An 11,167-nucleotide genomic window follows, 5' to 3' on the forward strand; every position below is an offset into this window, starting at 1 on the left:
ATCGAGTCCCATGTTGGCTCCCTGCGTGGAGCCTGCTTCTTCCTCTGCCTCTGTCTCTGCCTCTTTTGTGCTCTCTCTCTCTCTCTCTGTGTCTCTCATGAATAAACAAATAAAATCTTTAAAATAAATAAATAAATAGGCACCATTTGCAACTACTTCCTAGTTTGCAATCTCAAGATGTTCTCAAATTAGAGGATACAGAAGAAACTGTATAATAAGGTCTACATCAAAAATTGCATTAATTTGATAGTAAATGATAACATCTTGGTAATCTCTAATTTTTGTAATCGTGTATATATTGTTTTTCAGCACATACTTTTAATAGCTTAGATTAAAAATTTTCACTTGAAGTATAGTTGACATACAATGTTATATTGGCTTCAGGTGTACAATATAGTGAGTAGACAAGTCTACGTATTCTGCGGTGCTCACCACAATAAGGGTAGTTAGCCATTTGTCACCACAGTTATTATAGTATTATTGACTATATTGCCTATGTTATATTTTTCATTCCTTATTTATTTTATAACTGGAAGTTTGTACCTCTTAATAATAATGTACCTCTTCACGCATTTTGCCTCTCCTCTCTCCCCTACAGTGCTTACCCATTTATTCTCTGTATTTGAATCTGTTTCTATTATATTTTTTTGTAGTTTGTTTTTTGGATTCCACAAATAAGTAAAATCATGTGATATTTGTCTTTCTCTGACTTATTTCACTTTGCATAATATTATCTACGTCCATCCATATTATTGTAAATGGAAAGATTTCATTGTTTTTGTATGGCTGAGCAACATTCTGTTGTATATACATAACCATATCTTTATCCACTGAACTATCAATGGACACTTAATGTTGTTTCTAAATCTTTTGTATCTGGCGATTATTAATAATATATCAAGAATTGAATTACTGTTGAATTACAGTAATTTAAATTACTGTTTTGTTTTCTTTTGGTAAATACCCAGCAGTGAAATTACTAAGTTATGTGGTATTTCTTTTTAACTTTCTGAAGAAATTCCACAGTTTTCCATGGTAGCAGCACCAATTTACATTCCCACCCACAGTGCACAAGGGTTCCTTTAAATTTTATTATTATTATTTATTTATTCATGAGAGACAGAAAGAGAGAGAGAGACAGACAGACAAACACAGAAGGGAGAAGCAGGCTCCATGCAGGGAGCCCAATGTGGGACTCCATCCCGGGACTCCAGGATCACGCCCTGGGCCAAAGGCAGGTGCTAAACCGTTGAGCCACCCAGGGATCCCCACAAGGGTTCCTTTTTCTCCACATCCTTGCCAATACGTGTTATTCCTTGTCTTTTTGATATTAGCCATTCTGACTGGTGTGAGGTCAGATTGTGGTTTGATTTGCATTTCCCTGATTATTAGTGATGGTGAGCATTTTTTCATGTGTCTGTTCACCCTCTGTATGTCTTCTTTGAAAAAATGACTATTCAGGCTCTCTGTTCACTTTTTAACCAGATTTTTTTATGTTAAATATGTTGTATCAATTCTTTATGTAGTTTGGATATTTATCCTTTATTGGATATGTCATTTGCAAATATCCTCTCCTGTTCAGTAGGTTGCCTTTTCATTTTGTTCATTTCTTAAAAATTTTAATTCTTTTCTGAGTTCTATCAACTCCTATAAAATTGATTTGTTCCTTCATTTAATATGTTATTTTCTTTGTGTTGATTTGAGATATTATAGTTTTTAATCTGCTTTATGAGAATGTCTTCTGGGCAAGTTTTCATCATCTATAGGTATATTATCCTCTCATTCCTGAACTTTGATGGAATTTGATCTCCATCTCTATTTCATAATTTTTATGTTAAGTTTGGTTCCCTAAGCTTTAAAAAAATGATGTTTTTGATAACTTTTTAGAAGAAAATTTTCTACCTAAATATTGATAGGCTTATATTAGAACATTATAATTCTAGATTCTCTTGTTTCAATGTTTTTTCTAATGAAAAACTGGCAAGAATATGGCAAGCTTACATTTTGAAATTTAACTGTTCCCTCCTACCTCCATTCCAGTATTAAGCTGGATGTTCTTTTTCTTTGGCTTTTGCTGTGTCCTGCTAAATTTGGATTCTATTCCCAAGTGTTTCTCCTCTTTGAGGAGTTTTATCCCTAAAGAGAGCTTTAGAGAATGTATATGGACCATATCATTCTGGCCTTTTCAGATTTTCCTGCAACTGTTTCCATTCCCTTCATAGAGAGACATGTAATATTTATTCTATCAAGGAAAGAAGAAAGATTAAGGTATTAATTATGTGAATCTGAGGTTTTTTAAAAAGTAAGAAAAATTCTCTGAGGAAAGTCCTTTTGTGGCTATTACAACAGCTAACAGAAAGAATCAAGAAAATAAGAGAAATTCCCCCTGAAGTTTCAGGTAGAAAGCACCATACTGGTTAACATTTCTCTTATAAGTAGCAGGAACCATTTCTTACTAGCTGAAATTTTATAAAGATAATTTATCATAAAAAAGCAGAGCTGATTCAAATGGGCCAAGGGTAAGACACAGCCGGGCCAGGAAGATGAGCCACTGCCACCCTTCAACTCTGCTTCAATCTATGTATGTTCTTTTTTCCTCCTCTCTTATTAGACACTGGTTTAGCCTACTTCCTGGTTCCAAGGTGGAAATTATCCATCGATACTTGATATCGATTCCATCTCTTATATTCCAAAAATGAGGCAAAATAAGCCTAGAAATTCTAGTCTACATTCCAAATGTCCTCAGAAGGATTCTGATTGGCCTAGCTTTGATTCAGATGCTCTGAGTGCATGACGAGGGCAAAGAGAGTGGGGGCAAGTTGTTAGAACAGGAGTGTTCCCATTGTGACCAAATGTTGGCATGGATTGAGCCTGAGGATAAGAAAGAAGAGAGAGACCTTTTCTATTCCATCTTCAACATTATTTTCTGAAACAAAATCAAGACTGTGAGACATACAATTGCTACCTGGGAGGTTAGAAGCAATAAAAACCATGTAAAACAAAAACCCAAACCGAATCCTGAGTTTTAAAAAGGATATGTTTGCTGAGCACTGTTCTGTTACTTTTTCAGAAGCAAATTTAGATTCTCCAGTAAACTGAAGATGTGAGTACTATGAGCTTCTGAAATATTTTGTTTAAATGGACATGGAGAGGTTAGCTACTGAACTTAATATAAACAATATAAACAAAATAGAAGCAAATACTTTACAAACTATGCTACAGGCTCCACTTGAGAAAGGTCAGCTATTTGAAATAGCTTTGGATAGTGAATAGTGAGAAAGTTTAAATCCCCAAGAGATTCATTTTCAGAAGAATACAAGTTGCAGATCCTAGAAAATATTTACTGTCAGCTGTCACTGAGTTTTTTAAATTTATTGTTTTACTAGTTTTTCATTTTTAAGATGAACAGAACAATAAATCCTCTCTGTCTTTGGAGAGCAAATATTTTGAAGATAAATATCTCAATTCTTCATATCATAGTCTTGATAAAGTCTTCTGGGGAAGATGCATATTACTCATAAATATCTATGGTACATAATTTTTAAAAACAAATTTGAAGTTTAAAATACATGCATGAATTTACATTGTATAAAAATACAGTTACAGTTACCTGAGGTGGGCTTCTGTCATAGGAGAAGCCCTCCAGAGAATGAATTGTGCTGTGTCATTTTTGGTGAGGAAAGTTGGCATTGCTTCAACCATTTTCAAATACAAAGAATCTTCCTACAAATGCACCATGATGATAAGGGATATTGGTAATGGGGAAGGCTGCGCACCAGTGGGGGCAGGAAATATATGGGAAGTCTCTATACTTTCCTTTCAATTTTGCTGTGAACCTAAAACATAAAATCTTCAGAAAAAAAATCTTCCTGATCTTCAGAATAGCATTTCAGTTTCCCTCTTAGATATGTAGGTATCTAGTGTCCCTGATTGATCGCCTAAATTGTGAAGAAGAGGCTGATGTCTGGTAGGCCCTCCAAGAATAACATCCAAACTTGCATCTGTACACACGAGCAATGACAATTTAGCCATGCCTGATGTCTAGTTAATCACATTCATAAGACACTAGCAACAGTTAAATGCATCTCAGGTTCAAAGATGTTAAATTTAACAAAAGTGCAGCTTAGAAGCAACATGATTAATCCAGATGCCTCTCTGATGAGAGCGGTCATTTGAGCTGAAAAAACAGAGCCATGCAAAAATCTGGGAGAAAAGCATTCTAGGCAGAGGGAACACCAAGTGCAAATATCCAAAGGTAGGATGAACTTGTTGTGTGGGTGTTTATTTCAAGTTTTTATTTAAATCTTAGTTAACATATATGCAAAGTTGACTTCAGGTGTAGAATTTAATGATTCATCACTTACACATTACAACCAGTGTTCATCAAAAATGCTCTCCCTAACACCCATCACCCAGTTAGTGCATCCTTCATCCACTTCCCTCCACCAACCTTCAGTTTGTTCTACAGTTAAGAGTCTTTTATGGTTTGATTCCCTCTCTCATTTTTCCCCCTTTCTCTAGGTTCATCTGTTTTGTTTCTTAAATTCCACATATGAATGAAATTATATGGTACTTGTCTTTTCTCTGATTTACTTCAATTAGCATAATACACTCTAGCTCCATCCACATTGTTGCAAATGGCAAGATTTCATCCCTTCTGATGGTTAATATTTCATTATATATATATATATATAATACCACATGTCTTTTATCCATTCATCAGTTGATGGACATTTATTTGGGCTCTTTCCATAATTTGGCTATTGTTAATAATGCTGCTATAAACATTAAGGTACACGTACCACTTTGAATCAGTATTTTTGTATCCTTTGGGTGAATTTGATGTGTCTAACAGAAGGAAAGCAGGCAAGCATAATGGATAAAATGAGCCATTAATGGAGAGGGTAGAAGGCAGATGAAGTACGGAGTCCAGTTTTGAGGCTGGTTTCAAACAGGGCAAAATGAGATGCTGTCCAAAGGTGAAGACCACATATTGGTTATGTGTCTACATGCAATTATTATTTTATTTATCCTACATCTAAATATTGCTGATGCAGCTACTTAACCAATTAACCAATGATAATTTTTTAAAAGATTTTATTTATTTGTTCATGAGACACACAGAAAGGCAGAGACATAGGCAGGGGGAGAAGTGGGCTAGGCTCCCCACAGAGAGCCCAATACAGGACTCAGTCCCAGAACCCTGTGATCACAACCTAAGCCAAAGGCAGATGCTCAACTACTGAGCCACCAGGTGCCCCTTAACCAATGACCTTAATTGAAACTGAATGTCACTAAATTTTTTTAAGGTTATTAAATAATTAGGCTTTACAGAAGTCTCAGGAAGGCCCAAGCAGCTTAAGACTGAGACTGCTTACCCCTTGGATTTAGCTAGATGAATATCATTTAGAATCATCATTGTGATAGAGCTTCATCCTAATTCTTTGCACAGATTTCTACTAAATAGAAATAAAAAAAATTGGACTCCCTTGAACTTGAGGCCCAGAATAAATGGTCTTGAACACTGCGTCTGCCAACATGCAGTTTTGCAGATAGTTCACATTCAACTCAGGAGAAATAGTAGGGCTACAATCCAGCCCAAGTTCCACTAACCCAGCTATGAGTCCTGGCACTGAGCTGTGTCCACCAAAGGGGGCTCTTTTTCTAATCTGCACAAAGTCCCCATGTGACCTAGCTTTGGCCCATTCCAACTACTCCCCTCATCTTTCTGGTTTTTGTAACTATTATAATTTGTTTGTATAATACCTTCTAATTTCCATGGGCTTTAAACTTAGCCTCTTGTCACACAAGGCAATCTTCTCATATGGATTTTATAGAGTAAATGAAAGACCAGCAAGACCATTTGGTTGGTCCAAGGTTTTTCCCTGAGAGTGGAAGAATTGATCATAAGTCACAGATCTTCAGCTGGGATCTCACTCTATACCTCACTGCTTCAAGTATGATTATTGTGGGGAGGGGGGTGGAGAACCACAGTACTGGTTGAACTGATGTTCCTGACTTAGAATGCTCCAGAGCCTTCCTTTCCTTCTTTCTTAATGAGTTTAAGTAATCTCTATGCCCAATGTGGGGCTCAAACTCACACCCCCAAGATCAAGAATCGCATGCACTACCTACTGAACTGGCCAGGTGCTCCATCTCCAGGGCCTTTCTAACCATGGAAAGTACTTCTCCATCCTTCTGTTCTTCACACTCACTTTTCTGCTGGGCCAACATTTCTCCCTCTTCTCCTTGTCTTTGAAATTGGACAGCTGCTATGACTACTAAAAATGGCTTTTTATTTCAAAAGACAACCAGTTTTTTCACTTCATATGAACTTTATATTCTCACAATTTTTTCATATAGAAGGGAAATGTGTTCAAGAAAGCAGCATAAAGATGACATAATAGATTCAGGTATTATCTCTAAATAACTTGTTCTGGTCTCTATAATTGTGGTACCACTGCACAGCATACTGGGTCACAGCATTTTCCCAATGGGTTTCAATCTCTTTGAGCAACTTCACGCTCATCTTTCCATGCCATGCCTCCTTTTGGTTGAGACCTCAAGAACCCAGTTTGAATTCTCTCCAACTCATCCTAGAAGCACTGCCTAGGTCAGAGTCCAAGGAAACATCCTTAACCATCTTTTCTTAGGTTGCAATCTCTCCATTTGTCTGAAGGCAGGAACTTTCTCACTTTATCTTCCAAATTCTTCATTAATCTAGAAGTCAGAATAATATTAAGGCAGTTGCTTCTGATGCATATGGAGACCGAAACAGGTGAGTGACAAAGCATTCACCTGCTGACTACAAAGAGAGAATAAAGACACTGCAGTGAATTTTGAATAAAATTGAATTGATTCAATTCACCCATACATTAAATTGAGGTTATCTCTATGCTTTTAAGTTAAAATATCCTGGGGTGTTTGTTTTTTAATTATTTCTTAAGATTTATTTATTTATCTGGCAGTACAGCAGAGGGAGAGAGAGTCTCAAGCAGACTCCATGCTGAACATGGAGCCTGACTCAGGGCTCGATCTCATGACTCAGATCATGACCTGAGCCAAAATGAGGAGTTGGATGCTCAACTGGCTGAGCTACCCAGCACCCCTAAAATAGCCTGTTTTTGAAAATGATGATGGTAATAGAAAGTTGTTCTGTTTTGCTTTTTAAAAAATGTCCTTACTTGGAAAAATAGGTCACAAAGCCATAAGAAGGGGAGCAATTGTCCTAAGGTCTGTGATACAGGATGAACAAATCCTCACTGTGGAAAGTACTTCCATTTTCTTCTCATGTGTGTTTCACCCTTTGGCCACGACTGACTCAGCAATACTCAATCTATAATGGAAGCAACCTACTTTGCCAGAATGTTGCATACAATTATTCTGAGAATAGAACACAGTCAGAACTTATGTACCTAACAAAAAGGAAATGGTTAAACATACCATAGAACAAAGGATATAATAGAGCATTTAAAAGAATGAGGCTGATGTAAATGTATGCCCTCTAATGTTCTCCTTGACCAAGTATCTTATGTATTCATTATCTAGTGTTTTAGTTTGAGATCTCCAGAGAAAGCGAAACAATAAATGTATATACTGTAAATCTATTTACTGGGATGCAAGGGTGGCTCAGCGGTTGAGTACCTGCCTTTTGTCCAGGACGTGATCCTGGAGTCCCAGGATCGAGTCCCACATCGAGCTCCCTGCATGGAGCCTGCTTCTCCCTCTGCCTGTGTCTCTGCTCTGTGTCTCTCATGAATGAATAAATAAAATCTTTTAAAAAAGTAGTCTTACTTTAAAAAAAATCTACCTACTTACCTATTTATATACACATATTTATAGAGACAGAGATTTATCATAAGAATTGGCTGATGCATATATGGAGGCTGAGGAGTCCAAGATCTTCATTTGGCAAACTTACCAAAAAACATTAATTTTTCAAAATCATTGGGATTTCCCCTATTGATAGGAGATTGTGAATTTATTACAAGGAAAAGAAAGAACCAATGAATAATGGGTACACACTCCATTAATTGATGATTTAAACAGAAGTTATGCCCTTTGGAAAGCATTGTATATCTTTGCTAACTTGGGACATCCTTATTATCATTCCTTAGTCCTACAGAAGACAGGCAGCATTTTGGCCTTTACCAATGACTACTCGATGGGACAAGCCCTTTCCTAAGCCACCCCCCCACCCCGCCCTCATAGCTGGGATACATTGGCAGGGAAATTTAGGGCAGGCAGTAACTTCTCAATGCCCTTAGAAATGGCTTCTGTCAAAGATGCCACCCTCAACAGGACCCTGTGTTAACAGTCTCTTTGTTTGGCCCCCATCTATTTTGATATCTCAAGGTCCACATCATATTCCCAGCAAGGACTCAAAAGAGAAAAAATTCTCTCTAGTTCCTGTCATCCTTAAATTTTGCACCCCAATAATTTACAATTATTAGTTATGTGGATGATTGCCAGTACAATTGTTTCCCGTCAAAAGAATCACCACTCAAACAGGGCTACGGTTATTCTAAGCTCCACCTCTCATATCCCTCAGGATTAATTGTGACATGAAAGCAGCCAACATTAGGACATTCCAGGTTATAGAATGTGAGGGGGCATATCCACAATCTAGTCTGTGCTAAACTGGACTCAGTCCAGGTCACTTCTTCAAAGTCCCAGAGGTAGATTAGGTATGCCTATCTTTCCGGCAGCTGTAGAGGTTCTGCTCCTAATTCCCTGTGTGTTAGTCCACAAAGAAGAACACATACATACATATTTCCGGCAATAAAAACCAAACAGAATAAATCCAAATATGGAAAATGATCCTTTCTCCTGTGGAAGACACAAGTCTGCATGATCTTGGCTTTGCTAAAATACCACTCTTTGGCAAGACAAACCAGTTTTACATTACAAAGTAAAATATTTGGCTTGGCTTCTCAACCTAAGCATCTCCATCCTAGTAGGCTCAGTTTCTCTCAGGAACAATACTTTTGTGTCTCTAGACGTGAGGAGCATTCCAAAACAACACACACAGGAAAGTCTCCTATTCCTGAGGATTACTGTTGAAGATCTTATAAAAGAGCTTCCCCTATTCCTGAGCCACTGAAAGTTTACAGACATCGGGGTACAATTTCAATACATTGTGGGTATTATACTGCAATCTGCAGGGTGATAACATGCTAATGTGTGAACATCCCATTGCCCAATAATCCTCAAAAATTTTCCACCCAGTAATTTTAGCATCCTTTGATGATCTTTGCCTGAATTATTACAATAGTGGTTACAAATGGTGATTTTTCTAATTCTATAATTTTTTTCTACCTTTATTAGCTGGCAGCCTTTGAAAGAAGAAAACTCACCTCCACCAACCCCTTTATTTTGAGTGTCACTATGGATTAATGGGCTCTTTTCTGACTCAAAATGATATAATCCATTATCACCACTGTTCTTTTTGATGTTAAATTTTTCACAAATTTGGGCAGCAAGAAAAACTTTAGGCTAATTCCTGTATCTTTTTGATATGTCCCCATTAATTTTGAGCACTTCCTCAGTTTTGTGCACAAGATGTTTCCAACTTACTGTGCATTTCCTGTATTCCAGGCTTAAAATAAGCCATTTCCCCAAAGAACCTGGGTTCCTTTCAGTGGAAAATAGTATTTAGAAATCAGCATCTGGGGATGCCTGGGTGGCTCAGTGGTTGTGCGTCTGCCTTTGGATCAGGTCGTGATCCCCGGAGTCTCACATCAGGCTCCCCCCAGGGAGCCTGCTTCTCCCTCTGCCTATGTCTCTTCCTCTCTTTCTGTGTCTCTCATGAATAAATAAATAAATAAAATCTTTAGAAATCAGCATCTGTGTACAAGGTATGCCCAGTGTTATTAGAATGTTATTGTTTCTAGGCTTCTAAGAAATAAATTTTAAAGAAGGATGAGTTAATACTGATACCTCCAATTCAAATCAAATCTAATTTCAAAATAACATGATCCTTTCTAACCTCCTCTTATTCCAATTGGTATCTCTCTTCCCCTGTAGTGATGAAAAACCTCCTGGTTTCCAATAATTTTCTCAACATATACAAAATAACTTCAGAATTTCTTTACTGATAGATAGCATTATTAAAAACAAACTTATGAAGAAAATGTCATTATTTGCAATTCTTTTTTGTACTTAAAATACATTCTGTTAAGGGAGTACTATTCTTAAAAGTAAATTGAATTAATTCTTTCTTTTCTGAGTGGTTATAGTATCAGTGTGATAGTTTCAGTAGTGAGGTTAGTTTGTAGCTGTGTTCAATATGAGCGTTTGTTTTTTAAAATTTTTATTGATTTAATATGCAAAACATTTACATGGTTCAAAAGTCAAAACTATATAAAGAAGTAAGCTTAGAGAAGTCATACTATTTCAACATTTTCAATAGTTTCTGGTTTATCCTTTTATTTCTTTTTAAGATAATATGCACATACAGGGGTGCCTGGATGGCTCAGTTGGTTAAGCATTTGATGTTAATTTTGGCTCAGGTCATGATCTCAGGCTCATGAGATCAAGCCCCAAGCTGGGCTCCCCTGCCTGGATTCGCTTTCCCTTTTCCTTTCCTGCCTCCCACCCCCCACCGCCCATGTGTGCTCTCTCTAATAAAACAATAATATGCGAACATATATGTCATCTTATTTCTCCCATTCCTACAAAAATGTAGGAATTTAAAAATTTTTAAACTTCCTTTTTGAAAAGTTAACAATATTCATTGAATATACTCCATGTTGGTTTCAGAAATTTCTGCTGCATAGGCTGTTCTCTGTCCCTGCCATGAAAACTGATTTGTTTAAACTTTTATCTCTATTAGGGACAGTTCTGGAAATTTTTAATTTCCTAGGATATTATTTATTTCAATAACTAGATTTCCAAGTGCATTTGCATGAAGCTGCACATAATCTTAAACTTTAAAAAATTTCTACTGTTACAAAGCTTAGATCTTCCTTGCCATTTCTTGTTTTGTCTATTTTCTCCCTTTGTTTCTTCTCTTGAACCTAAGTTAGCTGGTAGGGTGTCTATTTATTTTTTGCTTAAGAACTATTTAGTTTCATTTTCCCGAAGATTTATTTACTACTTCTGTTATTTTTTCCTATTCCAATAATTAATTTCTACTTCTTGATCTTTATCATTTTCTTCTTCCTGC

This window comes from Vulpes vulpes, chromosome 3 (assembly GCF_048418805.1).
Source record: "Vulpes vulpes isolate BD-2025 chromosome 3, VulVul3, whole genome shotgun sequence".
Classification (NCBI taxonomy): Eukaryota; Metazoa; Chordata; class Mammalia; order Carnivora; family Canidae; genus Vulpes; species Vulpes vulpes.